At 49.2% G+C, this 24481-nt stretch overlaps 1 protein-coding gene across 5 annotated transcripts in view; it reads left to right on the top strand.

Annotated features, from left to right (window-relative positions):
- Positions 1-24481, top strand: part of GNG2 (G protein subunit gamma 2) — an 86795-nt gene that overhangs the window by 34132 nt on the left and 28182 nt on the right. Inside the window, exon 1 of one of the 5 annotated variants that reach the window (XM_075329637.1) lies at positions 13076-13167. The exons of the other annotated variants lie outside the window; for them this stretch is intronic. The gene's annotated coding sequence lies outside the window, so the exon portion shown is untranslated. Of the gene's footprint in view, positions 1-13075; positions 13168-24481 lie in introns of those variants that run through there. 5 annotated transcript variants of the gene reach the window in all.

The raw sequence follows: 24481 nt of genomic DNA, 5'->3' as shown, positions 1-24481 counted from the left end.
CCAGAGGATTGCACCCACCAACAATGCCCCATAATTACTGCCATCCAGAGGAGTGCACCCACAAACAATGTCCCATAATTACTGCCATCCAGAGGAGTGCACCCACAAACAATGTCCCATAATTACTGCCATCCAGAGGAGTGCACCCACCAACAATGCCCCATACATACTGCCATCCAGAGGAGTGCACCCACAAACAATGCCCCATACATACTGCCATCCAGAGGAGTGCACCCACAAACAATGCACCATACATACTGCCATCCAGAAGAGTGTACCCACCAACAATGCCCCATAATTACTGCCATCTAGAGGAGTGCACCCACAAACAATGCCCCATAATTACTGCCATCCAGAGGATGGTACCCACCAACAATGCTCCATACATACTGCCATCCAGAGGAGCGCACCCACCAACAATGCCCCATAATTACTGCCATCCAGAGGAGTGCACCCACCAACAATGCCCCATAATTACTGCCATCCATAGGAGTGCACCCACCAACAATGCCCCATAATTACTGCCATCCATAGGAGTGCACCCACCAACAATGCCCCATAATTATTGCCATCCAGAGGAGTGCACCCACCAACAATGCCCCATAATTACTGCCATCCAGAGGATGGTACCCACCAACAATGCTCCATACATACTGCCATCCAGAGGAGTGCACCCACAAACAATGCCCCATAATTACTGCCATCCAGAGGATGGTACCCACCAACAATGCTTCATACATACTGCCATCCAGAGGAGCGCACCCACCAACAATGCCCCATAATTATTGCCATCCAGAGGAGTGCAGCCACCAACAATGCCCCATAATTACTGCCATCTAGAGGAGTGCACCCACAAACAATGCCCCATAATTACTGCCATCCAGAGGATGGTACCCACCAACAATGCTCCATACATACTGCCATCCAGAGGAGCGCACCCACCAACAATGCCCCATAATTACTGCCATCCAGAGGAGTGCACCCACCAACAATGCCCCATAATTACTGCCATCCATAGGAGTGCACCCACCAACAATGCCCCATAATTACTGCCATCCAGAGGAGTGAACCCACCAACAATGCCCCATAATTACTGCCATCCATAGGAGTGCACCCACCAACAATGCCCCATAATTATTGCCATCCAGAGGAGTGCACCCACCAACAATGCCCCATAATTACTGCCATCTAGAGGAGTGCACCCACAAACAATGCCCCATAATTACTGCCATCCAGAGGATGGTACCCACCAACAATGCTCCATACATACTGCCATCCAGAGGAGTGCACCCACCAACAATGCCCCATAATTACTGCCATCCAGAGGAGTGCACCCACCAACAATGCCCCATAATTACTGCCATCCAGAGGAGTGCACCCATCAACAATACCCTATAATTACTGCTATCCAGAGGAGTGTACCCACCAACAATGCCCCATAATTACTGCCATCCAGAGGAGTGCACCCATCAACAATACCCTATAATTACTGCTATCCAGAGGAGGGTACCCACCAACAATGCCCCATAATTACTGCCATCTAGAGGAGTGCACCCACAAACAATGCCCCATAATTACTCCATCCAGAGGAGTGCACCCACAAACAATGCCCCATACATACTGCCATCAAGAGGAGTGTACCCACAAACATTGCCCCATAATTACTGCCATTCGGAAGAGTGCACCCACAAACAATGCCCCATAATTACTGCCATCTAGAGGAGTGCACCCACAAACAATGCCCCATAATTACTGCCATCCAGAGGAGTGCTCCCACTAACAATGCCCCATAATTACTGCCATCCAGAGGAGTGCTCCCACTAACAGTGCTGTCTCACGGAGTTTTCTACAAACTTCACCAACTGTCATGAATTGTTGATCCCATTACAGCGGCATCAGGCTCTGTTCACATTGTAGATTCTGACACTCTGTTCGATGGATTCTCTGGTGTCTCTGATCAACGTAGGCAGAGTCAGGCGTCGACCTGCCATGTGCTCAGTCATAGTCAGACTAGTAGACATTAGGCTCCTTTGATCACATGTTGTGAGGGAGCCAATCACATCTGTTCCTCTCATATTCAAGCTGGATGAAATCTTCTACCTATGCCAGCTATAGGTTATAGTGTGTTGGTCTGTGTGTTTTGCTGTCCCAGACTATCTGGAAAGTGTTCCTTTTGCCTGGTGTGGTTGTGGAGTTTTCCCATCGACTTGTTGTTTCTTCCCTGATCTTGTTTTCTTCCTTATCTTTTATACTCTAAAGCTGGGTTCACACATAGCGACAGCGACGTCGCTGTTACGTCACCATTTTCTGTGACGTAGCAGCGACCTTGTAAGTCGCTGTTATGATCGCTGCTTAGCTGTCAAACACAGCAGAAGCAGCAGCGATCATAACGACACTCGTCGCTGTGCTACATGTGCAGAGAGCAGGGAGCCGCGCATACTGCTTAGAGCTGGCTCCCTGCACTCCTAGCTACAGTACACATCGGGTTAATTACCCGATGTGTACTGCAGCTACATGTGCAGAGAGCAGGAGCCGGCACTGACAGCGAGAGCGGTGGAGGCTGGTAACGAAGGTAAATATCGGGTAACCAGGGAAAGGTCTTCCCTTGGTTACCCGCTGTTTAACCTTGGTTACAGCTTACTGCAGCTGCCAGACGCCGGCTCCTGCTCCCTGCTCGCTTCATTTCGTCGCTCTCTCGCTGTCACACACAGCGATCTGTGCGTCACAGCGGGAGAGCAACGACCAAAAAATGAAGCTGGACATTCAGCAACGACCGGCGACCTCACAGCAGGGGCCAGCTCCTTGCTGGATGTCACACACAGCGACAGCGACGGGACGTCGCTGCAACGTCACAGAAAATGGTGACGTAGCAGCGACGTCGTTGTCGTCGTCGCTGTGTGTGACACCACCCTTATACCTCTGTGCGTGCTATGTGACAGAGTTTTGGCTTCCCCTGTCTGTCTATTTTTGTGGGTTTAATCTCACTCCTGTCTCGCTCCTCCTGGGTCAGAGGGTATCAGATATGGGGTGTTTCGGAGCAGGGCCAGGAAGGAGACTCGGGCATCCCCACCTTTTAGGGTGGGGATGCCGGAGACTAGGCATAGTATAGGGCCTGACACTAGGCATTATCCCTGAGACTAGTGATAGTATAGGGAACCCTAACCAGCTCCTGCTATCCCCATAGTCATTGTGACAAGTGCCCTATAATTCAGAGTACCATACCCGTTGTCATGCCCGTAACTCAAGCAGCTGGTAAACACTGCTCTGCTCCTTCTAGTGTAGATCTCCTCTTGAGTTGGTCCTGGCAATACATCCAGCTCTGCTACATCTTCCTGTTGCTGGAGCGTCTTCCCCTGCTGCAGTAAGGTTTGACCAGACTCGGCAGGAATGTAATCATGTCCTCCTATGAGTGTTCCCACTCCGGCCTGTCTGCTGTCAATAGTGGATTTATAAGGCCCCTCCAAACTTTGCCTGAGGTTTGGTGCAAGTCAGTTTGTGTCTTGTTCCCTGTCTGGCTGAATTTCTCTAAAGGCCACTTTACACTCTACGACATCGCTATAGCGACGTCGTTGGGGTCACGGAATTTGTGACGCACATCCGGCCGCGTTAGCGATGTCGTTGCGTGTGACACCTATGAGCGATTTTTAAATCGTCGCAAAAAACGCTAATCGTTGCCATGCTCCCCTATTCCCAATTATCGTTGCTGCTGCAGATACGATGTTGTTCCTCGTTTCTGCGGCAGCACACATCGCTATGTGTGACACCACAGGAACGAGGAACCTCACCTTACCTGCGGCCACCGACCATGAGGAAGGAAGGAGGTGGGCGGGATGTTCGTCCCGCTCATCTCCGCCCCTCCGCTTTCATTGGGCGGCCGCTTAGTGACGTTGCTGTGACGCCGAATGAACCGCCCCCTTAGAAAGGAGGCGGTTTTCCGGTCACAGCGTCGTCGCTAGGTAGGTAAGTAGTATGACGGGTCCGCACGATTTTGTGCGCCATGGGCAGCGATTTGCCCGTGACGCACAAACGGGGTACGCACACTAGCGATCTCACTAGCGAGATCGCAGCGTGTAAAGCGGCCTTTAGTATCTTCTGATATCGACCTGGCTTGTGTACCCATAAATATCCGTCTCTCTCTGCTCCAGGATTGTATTCTGAACCTGTGCTGCCTGCGCTGACCTTGCACCCTCTGACTCCGTCTCTGCCTGTGCCCTCTGTACTTCATACATCTGCCTTGACTTATCGGTCAACTACGGCAGATTCAGGGACTGCCCTGCAAGTGGTACCTGGCGACTACCGGCAGCCCAGTCTATCACCAGAGGCTCTAATGAAGCCCAGATACCCTAGTTGCTTAGCTATGCCCCTCCAGGGTAAGCCCGGCCCATGGAGCACCCTCCATGGTAAGCCCGGCCCATGGTGTAGTGGGTCCACACCCACCAGCGTTACACAGAGGAGCGCATCCAGAAGCAATGCCACTATTATTATTATTATTATTATTATTATTATTATTATTATAATATTGTTCATATTAATGATGTCATCTAGACTTTCCCTTATAAGTATCACCATCCAGAAGAGTGATCCCCACAAACCATGTGACACGCCCACGGGGTCTGGGGGGGTTACTCATCACTGGGAGCAGCCAGGTCCGATTCCATGACCCCGGTGGTGTCAATAAAGATGGAGGGGTTATTTACAGGGGAGTACGGTTTATATTCGTGGCGCCATCTGTGGTATGCGGCTAAAATAGCCGCTGCCGCTGCGTGAGGTATCCCCTGGGGCAGATGGTAGCGCAGCTCAGTTGTTACAGCTCTCCACAGGCAGAGCTCGGCCCCGGGATGTTGGTGGTAGTAGTAGTCCACTCTATTAGAGGAGCGCGGGGTAGGAGGCAAATGAAGAAAGGGAGCAACCGAGGGATTGCAGTCAAAGTTATTTACTCAGTGTTGTATGTCTCATAGGAGCACGACATGCCAGTGTCCACCTTTTTAGAGCGCCTGGGTTCCACTATGATGGGCTCCAGCAGATCCCGGGTAGTTCGGAGGTCCAGACCGGTGCACCTTTCTATATGTCCTTCCCTGGTCGTCTTCCTGCGCTGATCTTTCCCGCCTGTCCTGCGCCAATGCGCATCGTGCCTTGAGCCGGTGTTCGCGGGCCCTACGGGGGTTGCTCCGTGCTTTCGGTCCCCTGACCCTATGTGGACACCTTCCAGCGGATTCGTTCCCGTGTTTTGGCTTCGGTACTTGAAGTATCCTAGGCCTCTGGTTTACTAGTAGAACACGTAGTTCTTCTCTCCTAGTCTAGGGTCCAGTCCCCGTTCTTGCGGCCAGTCCCTTCACTCAGCTGTTACACTCGTGGACTCGTTCCACTTATATGATGCACAACCCGTGGCCCCTAGGACCCCTTCTGCGTTGCACCTGGGTCGAGCTGTCCAAGCTCCAGACCACAGGTCTTTCCTCCTCGACTGCTGGCTCGGTTCTCTTTGCTCCACACACTTCCCTCCCACTCGCTATGCTCCACCCCCGGGTAAGCCAGAATGGGGTGCCATCACCAGTAATGGCTATCTCTAGCATTAATGGGCCACCCCACCCATGACCCGGTGAAGAGCTTCTAACTGAGAGTGTTGTGTGCTTTTGTGTGTACCGGTGGTCGACCTCCTCCTTACCCGGGAATGGGGCACTGCACCTCTGGCTGTGGTGCAGTACCTCTGTGGCAACTGAAGCCTCAGGGGCACCACACATACCATTCAAACTACTGCCCCTTGGATACTGTCCGCCAGTGTACCCTAATCAGTAGTGCTTGCTGGAGTGCTCCTATAAGTATTTCCAGTAAGTATTTCCAAAAGCGCCACTAGTGATAGCCATGTAGGAGGGGCATCACCAGTCTACTCCCTCCTGGGTGGATGCCCATTTGCTGTCACTCTACCGGACAGGAAGTCCCAGACAGATACAAAAGTGGGCTCTCATGACTTGGCCAATATGTGTGCTAAATTCCTAATTTTTTATCATAGTTTCTATAGCAGTCATGCAATTCCAGTTTCATATACTCAGTGTTTGCATTTCAGTGCAGCTTTATTTTTTTAGATCTAAAAGTTGAACAGGATGTTTTTTTAAGTGGAAGGTTTTTATTGACTGTCAAGTAAACCATTTACAATTACACTTGGTCTCCAGACTTCTCGGGGGGCATCCACGCTCACAACACCCGCACTTCATAATGGCATACTGTAGTTCTCTCGCTCAGACCTAACCAGGCGCCACAGCGCACCGCTCCACCGTCCCTGCTCACAGCCACTATTATTCCCACAATCGGCTGTCCCTCCGCACTGGTGGACACAGACAGTAAGGACCCCGGTGCAAGAACAGTAAATGGGCCCTTTACCGCCCCATAGCTCATAGTAATGGACAATTGTACCTGATTTGGACGGGAAGTGAACCCCTTTACCTCTTGCACAGGTTGCACCAATGATATGTCCACCCCTGGCTGTACGAGTCTCCTTCTAGGTGGACGGCATAGGACAATACTTAACTGGACTTCTCACATCTTCAACTCAGGTCTGAGACGTCTACTTCTCATTCCTCAGGGACACAGCACCTCTCCGCATCTGCAGAGCACATGTGGCCTCTCATCAACCACTAGTAGCAACCACAGAGTTCCCCATCTTGGTTACTCACAATCCTTGTCTCCAAGAACACTTAATTCTGGTTGCTTTACTTCTTGTCACACTCGGTCGCGGTAGTACGTAAGTGGTAACACATTTCCCTGCCTTGGTTACTTCTGATCAGTGACTTGTTGGCACAATGCCTTCTGTGGGTTTTACTTTTCATACCCTTTTCATTCTCCATCTTGGTCCTTCTCACCTGGGACAGGCACTTAAGGCCCCCTATACTCCTACCGATCAGCCAGCGTGGCTCCCATTCCTACAAAAGTAGCCGTCCTCAGGCTGCTTGTTACAGGCTGTATCCTATTGCTTAACTGTCTACTGAATTGTTGCCCTCTGTGACTGGAATCTAGGAAAATCCCTAAAACCCTACTGTAACTACACATGGACACATTATGTGCTTCCTTTTGCAGTAAAGCACTCCCAAAGTATGATGTTTCCACCCCCATGCTTCACAGTTGGGACGGTGTTCTTATGGCCGAACTCGTCCTTCTTCTTCCTCCAAACATGGCGAGTGGAGTAGATACCAAAAGTTCTATTTTGGTCTCATATGACCACATGACCTTCTCCCATGCCTCCTTTGGGTCAACCAGATGGTCATTTGCGACCTTCAAACGGCCCTAGACATGTGCTGGTGTGAGCAGGGGGACCTTGCATGCCCTAAAGGATATTAATCCATGACGGCGTAGTGTGTTACTTACGGTAATCTTTGAGACTGTGGTCCCAGCTCTCTTCAGGTCATTGACCAGGTCCTCCCGTGTAGTTCTTGGCTGATTCCTGACGTTTCTCAGAATTCTCCTTACAACATGAGGAGAGCTATTGCATGGAGCCCGCGACCGAGTAAGATGGACAGTCATCTTCTGTTTCTTCCATTTTCTAATAATTGCGCCAACAGTTTTTGCCTTTTCACCAAGCTGCTTGCCTATTGTCCTGTAGCCTATCCCAGCTTTGTGCAGCTCTACAATTTTGTCCCTGGTGTTCTCAGACAGCTCTTTGGTCTTGGCCATGGTGGAAAGGTTGGAGTGTGATTGTGTGTGGACAGGGGTCTTTTATACAGGTAACAAGTCCAAACAGGTGCAATTAATACAGGTAATGAGTGTAGAGTAGGGGAAAAAATGCCAGGTCTGTGAGAGGCAGAACTTTGCTGGTCGGTCGGTAATCAAATACTTATTTCGTGCAATAAAATGCAAATCATACAATGGGATTTTCGGACATTTTTTTTTTTTGGATTATGTCTATCATAGTTGAAGTTACTTACAATAAAAATTCCAGACTTCTCCTTTTTTTTGTAGGTGGGAAAACTTGCAAAATCGCCAGTGTATTATTACTGTATTTCCCCCACTGTATCTTCCCCCAAAACGCTCATACACTTGTGTTCACAATAAACCCAATAATTTAAACATAAATAAAAGTGCCGCCATATAACACTTCTGCTAACTCTCCGCACTGCTACATCTGATATTCTTAGCCCTATACAATAGAAATAGTTAATGCTACATTTCTGATCATCAAGCTTTGGAAGTGATAAGGATATTGGCTGTGGAGTGTGATACTCAGAACACCAAATGTTGTTTTTCTGCAGGCCTGGCACAGATATTGTGTACAGCCACTGTTGAAAGAAATGCCAATATATAACTCCCAGCGCCGCGGTTTCTGTAGATTTGCTGCAAGCCTTTGTTTAGAGAAAGCCAACACATTAGTCATCGAAGTTGTAAATGAGAATCCGGAGGCCTCTTCGGATAGCCTGAAGCTAATGTGGGTCGGGTGATGAGGAATATCTCCTTTGTAGCAAGGACACATATCTCACTCTTACTCCTTCTGAAGGCCATAGATTATACATGTCTGGGTGGTCCCCATTATAATCTCTACTGATGTTCTAAAATTGCATAGTATAGTAGCTGCACAACGTTGTGCAGCTGGAGTGGGGATCTGGCTGTCAGACACAGATGGACACATCATAGAGAAAGCAGAGATGGTTTGTTACCATCTCTGCCTTCTTGATTGCTGCATACATAGTGCTGAACAAGAGATATTAATACTGTATATGAAGAACTGACAGTGCTTCCTTCTCCAGACCCAGTGATCATGTTGTGCAGCTGCAGGAGTAGGGAGGCGGCTCTCAGACACAGCCAGACTCCTCATAGAGAAGGAAGAGATGGGTTGTTACCATCTCTGCCTTCTTGATTGCTTTCATACATAGTGCTGAACAAGAGTTATTTTTTATACAGTATAGGAAGAGCTGACAGTGCTTCCTTCTCCAGACCCACTGATCATGTTTTGCAGCTGCAGGAGTGGGGAGTCGGCTCTCAGACACAGCCGAACTTCTCATAGAGAAGGCAGAGATGGTTTGTTATTGTCTATGCCTTCCCGATTGCTGCATACATAGTGCTGAACAAGAGCTATGTACACTGTATATGAAGAACTGACAATGCGTCCTTCTCTACACCCAGTGATTATGTGACTGCTGGGTATAGCAAGGGAGCAGGAGCTGCTGAATTCTCGGAAACCAGCAAGATCTGCTATGCAACCAGGAGGCTGCATTAAGGGCGGCTTTGCACGTTGCGACATCGCATGTGCGATGTCGGTGGGGTCAAATCGAAAGTGACGCACATCCGGCGTCACTTTCGACATCGTACTGTGTAAATGCTACATGATACGATGAACGAGCGAAAAAACGTCGTTATCGCATCATCGTTGCATTCACCGACATTTCCATAATGCCGGTGCCGCGACAGGTACGATATTGTTTCTCGTTCCTGCGGCAGCACACATCGCTGTGTGTGAAGCCGCAGGAGCGAGGAACATCTCCTTACCTGCCGCCGGCGGCTATGCGGAAGGACGGAGGTGGGCGGGATGTTTACATCCTGCTCATCTCCGCCCCTCCGCCGCTATTGGCCGCCTGCCGTGTGACGTCGCTATGACGCCGCACGACCCGCCCCCTTAGGAAGGAGGCAGGTCGCTGGCCAGAGCGACGGTCGCAGGGAAGGTGAGTGCATGTGAAGCTGGCGTAGCGATAATTTTCGCTACGCCAGCTATCACACGATATTGTACCTGCGACGGGGGCGGGGACTATCGCGTGCGACATCGCAGCATCGGCTTGCGATGTCGCAATGTGCAAAGCCCGCCTTACTCTGTAACTGGAGCTAATATACCAGCCCCAGTTACAGGGGAAATCAGAAAAAAAAATTAAATGTTGAAATGCTCCCAAAGGTTTTTTATGACCTTACACGGGGGGTAGGGGCACAATATGTGAAATAAATGATGAACAAATAAAATAAATAACTCCAATTTGCTGCTACTAACCACTCCCATCAAAAAAGCCCTCAAAAACTGATATACGGTATTAAAATAATTGTTAGGAAAAAGGGTACAAATTTTAAAATGCATTCCAGCTCTCTTTGTAAATTTAATAGCTGCGTATTTCCTTTTTATTTTGCACCAGTATCGGCAAAAAAATTTAAAATAACATGACAATTAAGCGATCAAAAAATTGTATGATAAAAAAAAAATTGAACGAGGGGGGGGTGGAGCACATGGTCTGGTCTTGAACTAGTTAATGATTTCTACGCCTGGTGCAAGGAGACGGAATCACTGGCGTATGAGTGCTCCAATGAGAGTCATTCCTAAAATATGACCGGTCTAAATCATATTACCCATTAGTAGAGAGCTGACCCCATAGTGCACACTAACCTGCGCCTTCCGCACAGCAGGGTCATAACTGTTATACGGAAGGAGTCCTCTAGATATCACACAAATCACATTTCCCCTTAACTAATTTGCATATAAGAGCTAAAGATATCTCAGTGTGAACAGTGGGTCCACATACAGTGGTGCATGAAAGTTTGTGAAATCTTCAAAATGTTCCATATTTTTGCATCAGGATCTTACAGAACATTTCTATAGAATTATGGCCCGGGCAGTGACTTGGCCATTCCAAAACTTCATATTCTTTTTGGAGAGCAGGGACTTTCTCCTAGCAATTCGGTGTCCTTCTGATGGTGGACTCATGAATATTAAGATTAGCTAATGTGAGAGAGGCCTTTAGTTACTTGGCAGTTACCTTGAGTCCTTTTGTGACATCCTGCGCTATTATACTTCTTACTTTTGGAGTGATATTTGATGAGGGTCTTCTGGTACCTTATACTATATACACTACTCTTTTCCGAGTTTTATTTTTGTATTCGAGTGCCATAACACAGGTCCCGTTCACCTATTGTCACCTATTTTATCTCGTGGTGCCAGCCCCTCACCCTAGCTTGATCTTGTTGGTTGACCATTCCTGGTGAGGATAATAGTGGTCTTGAATTTCTTCCATTCATACACCATCTGCCTGACTGTAGATTAGCGGAGTCCAAACACTTTAGAGATGGTTTTATAACCTTTTAAAGCCAGATGAGCACTAAACCAGTCTTCTTCTGAGGTCCACGGAAATCTTCTAACTTCTAAGGTAAGGTCAGGGCTTTTGGCAAGTTTTGCTTTGCTTTGGTGTTATGAAATTTGGGAATCTATTAATGTCTGGACTGCTTGGAGGTCTAGGGTCTCCTAATGCCACTCTAGAAACAGGGAAGTGTACCGCCCCAGCGCCAGCAGCCGGGCTGCTCGGATCCGGATCCGCGGTGGCTCAAAGGGTCTCCGGACCCAGGAGGGGTCGCGCGGACACTCGAAATAAAAGGGGGGTATTTACAGGGGATTTTGTGTTTAGAGTTTGTGACGCTACGCACGGTGCGTGGTAATGTGGGATACCACCGCTGCTGTTGGGAGCGCCCGGTGGCGGTGGAATAGCAGCCAGGTGTTTAACCCCTCCGTGGGTAGGCGGGAATGCCCCGGGGCTCGGTGATGGCGAGAGGGGAGTGCCGTTGGGGAGGAAAGGGTCACTGCGTACTCACTCAGTCCAATAACGCTGACACCGACAACTTGTAAACCAGAATTCATAGCACCGCTGCAGCAGGGAGGGAGTACGCCTAGGTCCCGTGCTCGTTGGTGTTGCTTGTTAGCCTGTGGCACTTTCTTTACTGGTTGGCCCCTGTAGTATAGAACTAGTCGGGTCTCGCTCACCCGTATGGCTAACGGAGTGAGCTTGCTCTCAGGGTTCACGCTTGGGATTTTCTGGACTGTGTATTGGGAAAGTCCTATCCCCCTCATTGCGCTAGTACCCTGATTATGGAGCGGGTGGAGGACGAATCATGAAGTCTTCGCCCTCATCGGGTAAATTACCAGGACGCTTGAAGCTACTTCCTGGCCTAGGGACCACGTACCCCGCCGTGCCCTGGCCCCTGCCCGGAGATGGCTCAAGGCCGCCGACTGTCCTCCTCGGCAGTTCCGTGCCCCTTGACACGATCCCCTGCGACCGGGGTTCCAGCTCCTACCAGACCCAGACCAACGTCTGCCACCTAGTAACTGAGGAGCCCGGTACCTAAACTCACTTCTAACCTCTCCTCACGAGAGTCACCACTCAACTGACTACTCCTGACACTCCTGACCCTCCCTAACCAACCCCCCAAGTGGGCGGCCCTATTCCCTTCAGGCTACCCTTTGATGTGTCTGGTGGGTGTGGTGCAGAGTGTTTCCAGGGTTTTGATTGGCTTGTTCTTAGCAACACCAAAGGCCAGGGACCCGTAATCAAGGAGGAGATGGACACCATGCAGAAGGGCAGATTGCACAATGTCATGTGACGACCTGATAAGCCAGGGCGTCACAGAAGTACCAAGCAAACTGCAAAAGAGAAGGAAAACCCTGTGTCTAGGGAAGGGAGAGATGGTTACCCCTGACTAAACTTATCACTGGGTCCTGCCTAGCCTAGATAGGTTCCGCACCTATGCGCCGAGCTGGATGGACCTGACCTTGGCCCTAGGCAGGGAATGGATGGGATGAGCGTTTAGTCAACCCAACTAAGTTCTAAAGAAGACACAGGGATAACAAATATGGAGACATTGAACAAGGCAGCAGCGGCGTGTGAGGGGAGCAAAGTCTGTGTCCCTGCATCCAGCACGACCCCCACAAATCATCATAGCTGGGTAGAGGAAATAATAATCTATGAATCACATGTGGAGTGATTGTGGGGCACAGCGATTTTGCATTCTTTACACCGCAGCTCTCAGGGCTTTGTACTAATATTCTATATTGTTTTAATTAGCGCTAATCAATCCCAGAGAATAACGCTCGGTGCATTTTTTTTTTTTTTTTTAGAAGTTCATTTGAGTTCAGCTGAAAAGAAGCCAGCTGGTGATTAAAACTCTATGGCGAAAATATTCTGTCTGCATTGGAAGTGTACCACCAAAGTAGCGTCCGGATATGTGCAAGGGAGGAAGATACTGCAGCTGCATCCCCCTCCTCCCTGCCATCTAGTTAGATAACTTCATATTTAAAGCCGCAATTCACATACTGAGGACCCCTGAAATATGCGTTGACCTCCATTCACAAAGAAGCTTGATTTGCAAGTCCCAAGGACATGGATCTTTGGACAGGACAATCGCAAAATATGCTCCAAATACCTAGAGTATCCGTCATTTCAGGTAACTTCAGGATAAGATGTTGAGTGTTCATGAGAAGTAGCCATATTTCTGCCCATTATATAACTTATATCCTGGATTTTTCACCAGGTTTCTCCTCTGTAGAATCAATATCTAATTTTCAGTTGTCTCTGAGCTAGTGGAGAAGAGCTGTGATGATGTCTCCCATACACAGCACACACAGACGTGAGGGATTCTTGCTCTACTGTTTCTATATAACACATGTTCAGAAACAGGAACAGTATGGAGGACTATCATGCTAGGTATGGGGAAGTAGCAAGCGAATAGCGAAAGGGAAGGGAAACCCTGTGTCTAGGGAAGGGGAAAATGGTGACCCCCTGACCAAGCCTACCACTGGGCCCTGGAGCCCCTCACCACCCTAGATAGGTTCCGACCTATACGCCGAGCCAGATACTGATATCCTGGATTTTTCACCAGTTTTCCCCTCTGTAGAATCAATATCTAATTTTCAGTTGTCTCTGAGCTAGTGGAGACGAGCTGTCATGATGTCTCCCATACACAGCACACACACACGTGAGGGATTCTTGCTCTACTGTTTCTATATAACACATGTTCAGAAACAGGAACAGCATGGAGGACTGTCATGCTAGGTACAGGGAAGTACCAAGAGAACGGCGAAAGGGAAGGGAAACCCTGTGTCTAGGGAAGGGGGAAATGGTGACCCCCCTGACCGAGCCTACCACTGGGCCCTGGGATCCTTCACCACCCTAGATAGGTTCCGCACCTATGCGCCGAGTCGGTCACCTGACCAGGATCTTACAGAACATTTCTATAGAATTAAGGCCCGGACTGTGACTTGGCCATTCCAAAACGTCATGTTCTTTTTGGAGAGCAGTGACCGTGATCTGGGCCCTTGGTAGGGAGTGGATGGGATGAGCACTAAGGACACACAGGGATAACAAACAAGTTAAAAGAACAAACAACTTATCTCTAGTTGTCTCAGGGAGAGAAGTTGCAACAACCGCCGAGATTCTTCAGATGTATGCAAGCCGCCTGCTTGCACTGAACACCTAATAAAGATGTATCAAATATCACCAGCACCAAGTTATAAGAAGTGAAGGTATATATAGACCAGGAAAGTACTGATGAACAGCAGCTGACAGGCTGAGGAACTCCATAGGGTCCAAAAGGGATGAAAACCAAACAGAAATGATAGAAAGTCAGGGAGCAGTTTGTGCAGCCAAACACTGTGACCTTCTATAGCCGGACACCACAGGACTTTCTGTAATCCGTGACAAGGACATTATACAGCAGTACTGAGCAGTGCAGCAGTGAATCCAGCTGTACCGTCCCCTTTAAGGGACTGGGGGCAGTGAAACATGATTTGAAGCCACCTGTCCTGCTTCTCTTTTGGAGATTTCCTGGCTTGGTTGGGTGGAGTTCTGGTTGTGAACAATTGTTTTTTCGAGTCTTTGCCATATAATGAAATCTGTATTGGTTGATTCAGCAGAGAAATCTTTCTGTCCCGGTCTATTCTTACCCGGCCGCATTATCAGTGCAGGAACAAACACGCCGATAATTGAGGGTTGATTGCTGTGAGTCATTAACTGGCAGCGCAGATGTTATTTTGTGTTTCCGTACCGCCACATTTGCATTTATGAATAATCAGCCTGAAATATATGATCTCATTTAACATTGCATGTATTTCCATGATATTTTATCTGCATGACAATGGACATCTGCAGGGAGGAATGATGGGGATTCTTGTATCCTCGGGGCGAGGGCACGCACTGCGCGCTGCAGCCAGTGGCACAGAGAGCCGGAGTCACTGCAGCGATAGAATACACAACAGAAGGAGCGAGAATCTCTGCCTGGAAAACAGCGCAAGTGTCAAATGCTACTCTGCTACATTCAAGGAAAGCAGAATCTGCTGCACCCTTAAAGGGGCGGTACTGCCATTTATGCATCTTTTCTTTTTGTCTTTTTTGGCTACATGATTGCCCTGACTCTCTATTTTTTTTTTTTTTTTGTATTCCCAACAGAATTCATATAACTACTGAAAAAGTATACAAAAATAAAGCAACTTTCCAATTATTTTTGTTTGGAGAAAAAAAAAATCAAACATCTCTGGGTATACAGCTTGAATGCAGAGCTATGTGTCTCCATGGTTACAGACTACAGACAAGTCCTGTGTGTAGTCTGACTGTATTGATGTCATTGCTACCATCTGTACTCAAGCATTTTTTTCCCCCTCTGTGGAGATACATAGGTTTCCATATTTGCTGTGTGACGCCCTGGACTAGTCAGGTCGTCCCAGGTAGTCCCGTGCGCACACACAAACACACCCTCCCCTTAGAAAGGTGACAGCAGCCAAACTACAAACCTTTGTCACCACCCTCCGGGTTTGATGTTCACACCAGGGGGGGGCGGAGCCAGGCAGTTGGCTCCGCCTACCGAGGAGTTCACAGGACCGGAGGCAGGAAAACAGTTAGTTAGAGTTGAGCTTTGACAGTGGAAGGAAGTGAGGAGAGTTAAGTTCAAGGGCAGACCTGTGACCAGGCCTGCCAAAGTCTACACCAGGTGTCTGGGTTGGAGCCCAGTCACCTTTTGGCAAGGAGGCAGACGGTGGTGGCCGCCTGCAGGAGCTGGGATTACAGCCGGTGGAACCATAGGGACTGGGGTCGGGCGGTGGCCCACCGGTACCGAACCGGGGAACCAATTGGAAACCGGAGCACCAGGAGGGATACTCAGACCCAGTACGAGGCCCAGAAATAACTAGGCTAAGTCAAATCAACTGATTGAGGACTGGACTTTAGGCCCTTTCCCACACAAGATCCGACTGAAGACAACAGCCCAACCATTAGGGTAAAGCCCCCGCCAAGGCATAGAGACCCAAGGGGCCAGCGTCTGCGGGCAAACCGGGCTCTCCCGACACAAAGAAAGCCGGGGAGCGGACTACCATTGCTTAGGCATAAGAGTCATAACGTTTACACTAAAGAGGTGCAGGAAAAAGGCGGAAACCACCAACCTGTTAAGGGGAAACTGCAGCCGGCTGCGGGCCCCGTTCATCACCTTGTTTGGTTTACCAGAGACTCCAGCGTGTTTTATCATAGTGAGTACACCAGTGCCTTCAGGCCGCGCACCGCACCAGCACCCCAGCACGCATCCATCCCCTCGCCTCAGCACCTCCCTCGGGCCCCCGGGACCATCATCCCCCTACCCACGGAGGGGTCAACACCAAGCTGTGCAACACCGTCCCCGGGAGCCTAGTCAACGGCAGCGGTGGTGTCCATCCATTCACCACAACCCGTGGGTGGCGTCACGAACTTAAATCCCCTGCAAACCACCACGGCTCCGGCCGTGGACCTCCCCACCGAAGTCCCTACGTGTAGCGCCAACCCCCTTTCAGAGCGATGTGACCCCCGGGTCCATGGAGAGCTCGAGCCACCCACCGACGAGCACGGATCCGAGCGGCTCGGCAGCCAGCCGAGCCCCGGGGCGGTACAGCTGCATACACAAATAGTAACAACATATTTTTTCAAAAATATTACCTTATATTATTATTATTTTTTTATATATTATTTTAAATGCAATGGCACCATAAAATAATAAACTATGGCCAATGTGGACTTGGCCTTTTAATGATTTTATTATCAAAAATGTTGCAACTTTCCACGATTGTGATATTTGTTTGCTGTCAGTTAAGGAAAGCGTTAGTAAATTTTCAGTAACAACTAGCAGAATAGTGAGTGCAGCTCTGGAGTATAATACAGGATCTAACTCATGATCAGCACAGGATCAGTAATGTAATGTATGTACACAGTGACTGCACCAGCAGAATAGTGAGTGCAGCTCTGGAGTATAATACAGGAGGTAACTCAGGATCAGTACAGGATAAGTAAAGTAATGTATGTATGTGACGCCCCTGGACTATCAGGTGGTCACAGGGTACTGCACAAGCTGCCCTTCCGTGCAGTATTCCGCCTCCCTCTTGGTTCCGGGTCCCTACTTAAGTGGTGTTGTCTCCAACAGCAAATCAAATCCAAGATACATCCTGCATCACACCCCCCAGGTCACACCAGTGGTCGGCTTGAGTGGAATAGTCGCCCACCCGCGGGGTCAGGGAGGGGAGGGGAGGAGTGTAGTTAGTCTGTCTGTGAGTGGAGAGAGAGCTGGAAGTAGCCCTTCGAACTGAGAGGAGCTCAGAGGAAGTCGGGAGTGGTGACTCCTGAAGTAACTGCCTAGATTGCAGACGGTGGTCTGGGCCTAGAGGAGTCGGACCCCCGGTCGCAGGGGATTGTGGCGAGGTGCGCGGACCCGTCGAGGAGGACAGCCGGCAGCCTAGCCCTATCACCGGTCCGGGACCGAAGGCACGACGGGGTATACGGACCCTAGGTCGGGGAGTAGCTTCAGGCAACCCGACAATTCACCTGAGGAGAACGGAGCCTTTACGATCCGTTCTCACCCGCTCCAGAATCGGGGCATTAGCGCAACAAGGGGGATAGGACTTTCCAACCAAAACGGTCTAGAAAATCCCAAGCATGAGCCCTGAGAGCAAGCTGCCATACTTAGCCACAGTAGGGAGCGGGGCCCGGCAAGTTTCATGCTACCGGGCCATCAAGTCGAAGTCAAACTAAGTGCCAGGAGGCAGGTCACGGATCACCAGGCAGCACCACTTGGGGACGGGACCCGGACGAGCTCCCCACAGCGGCATCCAGAGACTTGGTTTACCCGGTTGTCAGTGTCTTCTTATGAACTGAGTGAGTACGAGAGTGATCCCTGCACCCCACGGCACCCCTCACCGAGTCCCGGGGCATCCCCCCTACCCGTGGAGCGTTATAACACCTTGCTGCACCCACTCCGTCATCCCCGGGTACTCCAAACAGCAGCGGTGGTACTCCCAATTACCACAAACCACAGGTGACGTCACGAACTATAACTCCCCTGTAAATACCCCCCTTTTCATTCAAGTGGCCGCACGGCCCCCGGGTCCGGAGACCCTCGAGTCACAGCGAACTCGGATCCAAGCAGCTTGGCTGCTTCCACGGGGGCGGTACATGTACACAGTGAGTGCACCAGCAGAATAGTGAGGGCAGCTCTGGAGTATCTGTGCCGCCCCCACGCCTGCAGCAGCCGGGCTGCTTGGATCCGGACCCGCTGTGTGGCTCGAGGGATCCTCCGGACCCGGGGGTTACGCGGACACGCCAAATGAAAAGGGGGACGTAGTTGTATGGGCTTGGCCGTATTCAGTTTGTGACGCCACCCACGGTGTGTGGTGAAGTGGGACACCACCGCTGCTGTTGTGGGATACCCGGGGTAGATGTAGTGGCAGCTGGATGTTAACCCCTCCGTGGGTAGGGATGGTTGCCCCGGGGCACAGTGTCCCCGTGCAGGGTATGGTGATGGCAGGGGCCTGCCCGCCCGGACGTACCAGGGGATGTTTGGTTACTCACAATTAAATGAATCACACGAGTCTTTTGGTAAACCAAGGTGCTGGTGGCCGGCCGCCGTGGCTGGTTGTACTGTGGTCCCCCACCCGGGCTTGTGGTCGCCGTCCTTTCCTCTGCACTAGTTTTGGTTGTGTGTTTGGATTTCCCGGTATGGAACAGGGGAGTCCGCTCACGGCTTTTTGTGTACCTGAGGAGCCGTGCCCGCTGACGCTGACCCGTGGGATCTACAGGCCCTGGCGGTGGCCCTATCCCTCTCTGTGGGTGGTTGTCTGCTTTTGGGACTTTGGGTGGGACAGGACCTATAATCCTGCCCTCAATCGGTTGATTAGCTAGGCCGTTGGTTCCGGTCCTGGCTTCAGAGTCCGAGTACCCCCTCTGTGCACGGTTTCCGGGTCGGGTCTCTGGTGTTGGTACCGGCGGGCTCCAACCCTGTCCCGGTCCATCTCGGATCTCCGGCTGCCGTCTTCCCATCCCCTGCTGACGGAGACCACCGTCTGCCACCTAGCCAAGGCACCAGGGCTCCGACCCTGGCACCGTTCAACTTGAACTTCTGCTCCACTGGAGCTACACCTATCTCCAGCCTCACTCCTCTCAACTTGAACTACAGCCTTGAACTGCTTGTTTTCCCGCCCCGGCTGTCTAGACCCCCTAGGTGGGCGTTTCCTAACTGCCTGGTCCCGCCCACTGGTGTGCCTGTCTTGCCCTGAGGGGGGTGACTAGGGTTTCAGGTCGGCTGTGTGTTACCTAGGTGAGGGAAGGTGTTATGCGGGGGCCTGTGTGTGACTACCTGGTTTTGCCAGGGCGTCACATATCATTCAGGATATAACTCAGGATCAGTAATGTAATGTATGTACATAGTGACTGCACCAGCAGAATAGTGAGTGCAGCTCTGGAGTATAATACAGGAGGTAACTCAGGATCAGTAATGTAATGTATGTACATAGTGACTGCACCAGCAGAATAGTGAGTGCAGCTCTGGAGGATAATACAGGATGTAACTCCGGATCAGTAATGTAATGAATGTACACAGTGACTGCACCAGCAGAATAGAGAGTGCAGCTCTAGAGCATAATACAGGAGGTAACTCAGGATCAGTAATGTAATGTATGTACACAGTGATTGCACCAGCAGAATAGTGAGTGCAGCTCTGGAGGATAATACAGGAGGTAACTCAGGATCAGTAATGTAATGTATGTACACAGTGACTGCACCAGCAGAATAGTGAGTGCAGCTCTGGAGAATAATACAGGATGTAACTCAGGATCAGTAATGTAATGAATGTGCACAGTGATTGCACCAGCAGAATAGTGAGTGCAGCTCTGGAGCATAATACAGGAGGTAACTCCGGATCAGTACAGGGTCAGTAATGTATGTACACAGTGACTGCACCAGCAGAATAGTGAGTGCAGCTCTGGAGTGTAACTCTGGATCAGTAATGTAATTGTATAGTGGCCGGCCTTTTTATGAAGACTAGTTGTGTGTGCTGTTGTGGGCGTCGTGTGCACTAGTTATATAGGGTCCTGTGTTCCTGCCTCGTCACGCTCTTGTGTATAGGAGGTTAATCGTACATGTCTGTGGAAGTTTACATGGAGTTCTGTTCTTCATTTCTGGCCGCAGTTCCTTGAAGTAGATTATCTCCTTGTATCTGGATTATGTCTGCAGTTGTTTTTCTTAAACAGAAAAAGAAGAATTTTTACTTAAAAAGATGTGTGAATGATGTAATTTTCAGGGTCTGCCCCGGGGGGTATAAGGCACCGAGGCTCTGCTATGTGTATTCAAGTAATGTCAGCAAACCTCAAATGGAGGAGGCCACTTATCAAATAAGTAGTGAATATAGCAATAAGAGGCTAAAATTTAACTTTTAATTCTAACGTATTAAAAGCCCAAGAAGGGTACATGTAACCATAAAACTCCCCAGTGATCTGATATCTCAGATAGTACCTATCGTAGCACAGGGAGTCAGTGATGTATAACAAACATAACAGAAAAACACAATAAACATAAATAATAAATTGAGTAGATTGTGTCCACCCAAGGGACAGTGGTCCACCTAATAGGGAAGAAAAAACAATCAAACTAACTCAATATACATAAATCAAGAGCTGAATGTTGGTCCTCAGTGGAAAGACCAACACAAAATCCTATTGCTCAGTATGCAAATAAATGGGAACAGTCTCACCCATATTCAGTGGTCTGGGGCAACTCAGGATCTCCTCCGTGTAGGTCCTCCTTATGTCATCAGGTTGTCACTGACCCTACACAAGCCTAGGAGGTTAACTTAACCTGTTGCCCATACTTCTGTCCTGACAAGGACAGACCACAGCTGGCCCTCTCTATATACCCCTACACCGATCCTAGCCACGTCCCGACGCGTTTCGTCATACAAGACTCATCAGGGGACTCCGGTGTTTGGATAGAGGCCAGAGGTCCTAAGCCCTCGCTCCCAGAATAACACAGGGGAACCAGAGCCACAGTGATAGAGGGTATATAAATGGTATCAGACCAATAAAATTTGGAGGCCAATTAAGAGACTCACCAGTGGTGATTCAGTTGCACAGGTGAATCCATATCCAGTATATTGCAAGGTAACACCCCATTATAACGCCCCTTCATGCACCGATCTCATATTCGCGTGGAACGCAAACAGCGTTACTTCCACAATGAGATCCCATAGAGCACATCCGGGTCTCACGTAGCGGTAACCCGGAAGTTCGTCACATCGAGGGCGGGACGCTCATTACATGCTAATGCGCAGGCTCCATTCCTGGAGCGCAAAGCAGCGTTCAATTCGTGTAGCGGAAGTGAGGTGAGGGAATGACGCGGCGGTGGGAGTGGCAGGTGCATCACGCATACAACAATCCACCCACCGCCCAGTCAGTGAGGTCACGGCTAATAGTAACACGCCTCACATTCCCAGTGCCTAACATGCACATAGGGAAACGGACCCCCGCCGACTACATACCCCATTCACCGGATCAAGCCCCAGTCCCGCACATCAGACGATGAGAGGCACAAATAACACCATCAAGAGGGGGGCACTATGCGAGCAACAATGCACCCGTCCCAAAGACAAAACCCACCAAATGAGGGGCACCCCATTAGCACACGGAGGGGAAAGAGATCATGAGGCAGGATCATATTACTGGATGCACCTGTTTGTAAATCACCACAAATCTTACTAGGAGCCATCTTAATGATCCTATTCAGTGTATTCAGATTTCATTACACATAATGAATATATAGTCATGTTACCAAGATACTGCAGAAGTATACATATCCCAGGTTTCCACATATATAGAGGGATTAATTCATGTATTCCCTGTCCCTCTAAGACTATATAGGTTACATTTACTTCAAACATGTGGTCAAGGTTATCATTGGCTGGTAATTTTCCTACTGTCTAAATAAAACTGGCAAATTGAAGCTGTTCATTTAGGCCCCCCGGGGACGAGGTACCCAATCTGAATATCCATTTCGTTTCCTGTTGGAGTACCCGCCTGTCCCAGTTGCCGCCTCTCTTTGGTCTAGGGACGACATCAATCCCCATAAAACAGATCGCTGTGGGATTACCACCATGTTTTGCCCAAATGTGTCTGGCTAGTGGTTTGTCCCTCTTGTGCTCGATGTCGCCAAGGTGATCTCCAATTCTTCGCCTAAATTCGCGGATCGTTTTCCCCACATATTCTAAACCGCAGTTGCAGGTGGCTTTGTAGATCACTCCTTGAGTGCGACAATTTATGAAATGACGTATTTCAAAATTCCTGTCCAGCACCATACTCCTGAAAGTTTTTCCGACTTCTAGGTAGGGGCATGCTATACACTTAGAGCATCTATAGCAGCCTTTCACTTCCCTAGATAACCAATTAGTCTCCTGGTGTCGTTCAAAATGGCTATGCACGAGCCTGTCACCAAGAGATCTCCCTTTTTTGTAGGTAATCATTGGTCGTTCGGGCAAAGAGGGGCCCACGTCCCTATCCATTAAAAGTATAGGCCAATGGCTCTCTAGGATTTTACGGATTTCAGTAGCTCCATTATTGAAAGTTGTGATGAAGCGAGAGAAACCACTCTCCTCCAATGGACTCTCCCGGTCCATCAACAACTCCGTTCTAGGGGTATTCTTTGCTTCGTTGTAGGCTTTCTTAAGAATCTCCCCAGGGTAACCCCTCTCCTTAAAACGATCACGGAGCTCTCTTGATTGGCTTTCAAAGACCCTTTTATCCGAACAGTTCCTCCGTAAACGGAGGAACTGTCCTTTAGGAATCCCCTTCCTCATGTGGAAGGGATGACAACTCTCCCATCTGAGGAGAGAATTGGTGGCTGTGGGTTTACGGTAGGTTGAGGTGGAAATTTCACCATTTCCATTTTTCTGGATGAGGATATCCAGGAACGGGAGATGATCTTCCCCAATGACATGTGCGAAGGTGAGGCCGATGTCATTTTGATTAAGGCCCGCTACATAGTTAGACAGTTCCATCCTCGACCCTGTCCATACAATCAGTATGTCATCTATGTAGCGGGCCCACACCTCAAATTTCGATGTAGACTCCTCCATTTCCTCCACAAAAATCCGCGTCTCCTCCCACCAACCCAGGAACAAATTGGCGTAAGAGGGAGCACAAGGGCTCCCCATAGCCGTGCCCCTGAGTTGGTGGTAGATCCGCCCATCGAAGGTAAAGATGTTTCCCTTCAAACAAAACTCCAAAAGTTTGAGAACAAATCTATTATGTTCCTTATACTGACAGCCCCGCGTGTTCAAGAAATAATCCACCGCTTCAAGACCCTTCGTATGGGGAATAGAAGAGTAGAGAGCCTCGACATCTACACTTCCAAGAAGTGTGCCCTCACTCACTGATATCCCGTCTAGTTTCCTCAATAGGTCAGGTGTATCTTTCACAAATGAGGGTAGGGCTGCAACAAATGGCTTAAGAACTCTATCCAAGTATATTCCACAGTTCTGGGTCAGATTATCGATCCCAGAAACTATTGGCCTCCCCTTCAAAGGGCAGAGGCCCTTATGGACCTTTGGTAAGCAATAAAAGGTCGCCATTGTTGGTTCTTTCGGGAGAAGAAACTCATACTCCGTTTTACTAATCACCTCGGACAAAAGGCCCTCATCCAGGATATCTTTAAGTTCCCCCAAATACTGTTTCGTTGGATTTGCCAGGAGTCTTTCATATCCAGTCCTGTCACTCAGGATATTGATACAAATCTCCGCATACTGGTCAATGTCCATGACAACCACATTGCCCCCCTTGTCTGAGGGTTTGATGACAATGTGGCTGTCATGTTCCAGTTCCCTCAATGTCCCCATCTCTTCCTTTGTTAGATTATATGGTGTATATAGGGAGGACTGAGAGATAGATCTAATTTCACGGGTAACAAGTTCCTCAAAAACATCAATTGCCGATTGATCACCTGAGGAGGGAGGAAATTTCGTGCTCTTATTTTTTAGATCGGTGAATGGTCCCCTACCCTGAAAACTGGGATCCATGGTACCGATGCTTTTCCAGTAAGCGTATGTCCGGTAAAAGGTCAGGTGGAATGTCAAGATCCTGACACAATCTGGTATCTTGACGCAAAAAGTGTTTCCTCCACCTGACCTTCCGCAGGAATAGATTCAGGTCTTTAATGGCTTCAAAGGTATTGGGCTTTTAATACGTTAGAATTAAAAGTTAAATTTTAGCCTCTTATTGCTATATTCACTATGTGTATTCAAGGAAATGTAGTGTGAGGAAGGGGCTCGATGAAACCCCCTGATTGAGAAGCAACGGAAAGTCTGGATTACACAACTTTCTGTGGGTCACCAAATTGGTTAACGGCGGGGGATCCCCACCCCCAAATGAGCTTTTTACAGAGAAAAACTGAGCACTAAATCTCACCCCAGTCAGTTTATTTCAATGGTGGCA

The sequence above is a fragment of the Anomaloglossus baeobatrachus genome, chromosome 12 (genome assembly GCF_048569485.1).
Source record: "Anomaloglossus baeobatrachus isolate aAnoBae1 chromosome 12, aAnoBae1.hap1, whole genome shotgun sequence".
Taxonomy (NCBI): domain Eukaryota; kingdom Metazoa; phylum Chordata; class Amphibia; order Anura; family Aromobatidae; genus Anomaloglossus; species Anomaloglossus baeobatrachus.
This window is presented reverse-complemented; position numbering and strand designations above follow the sequence as displayed.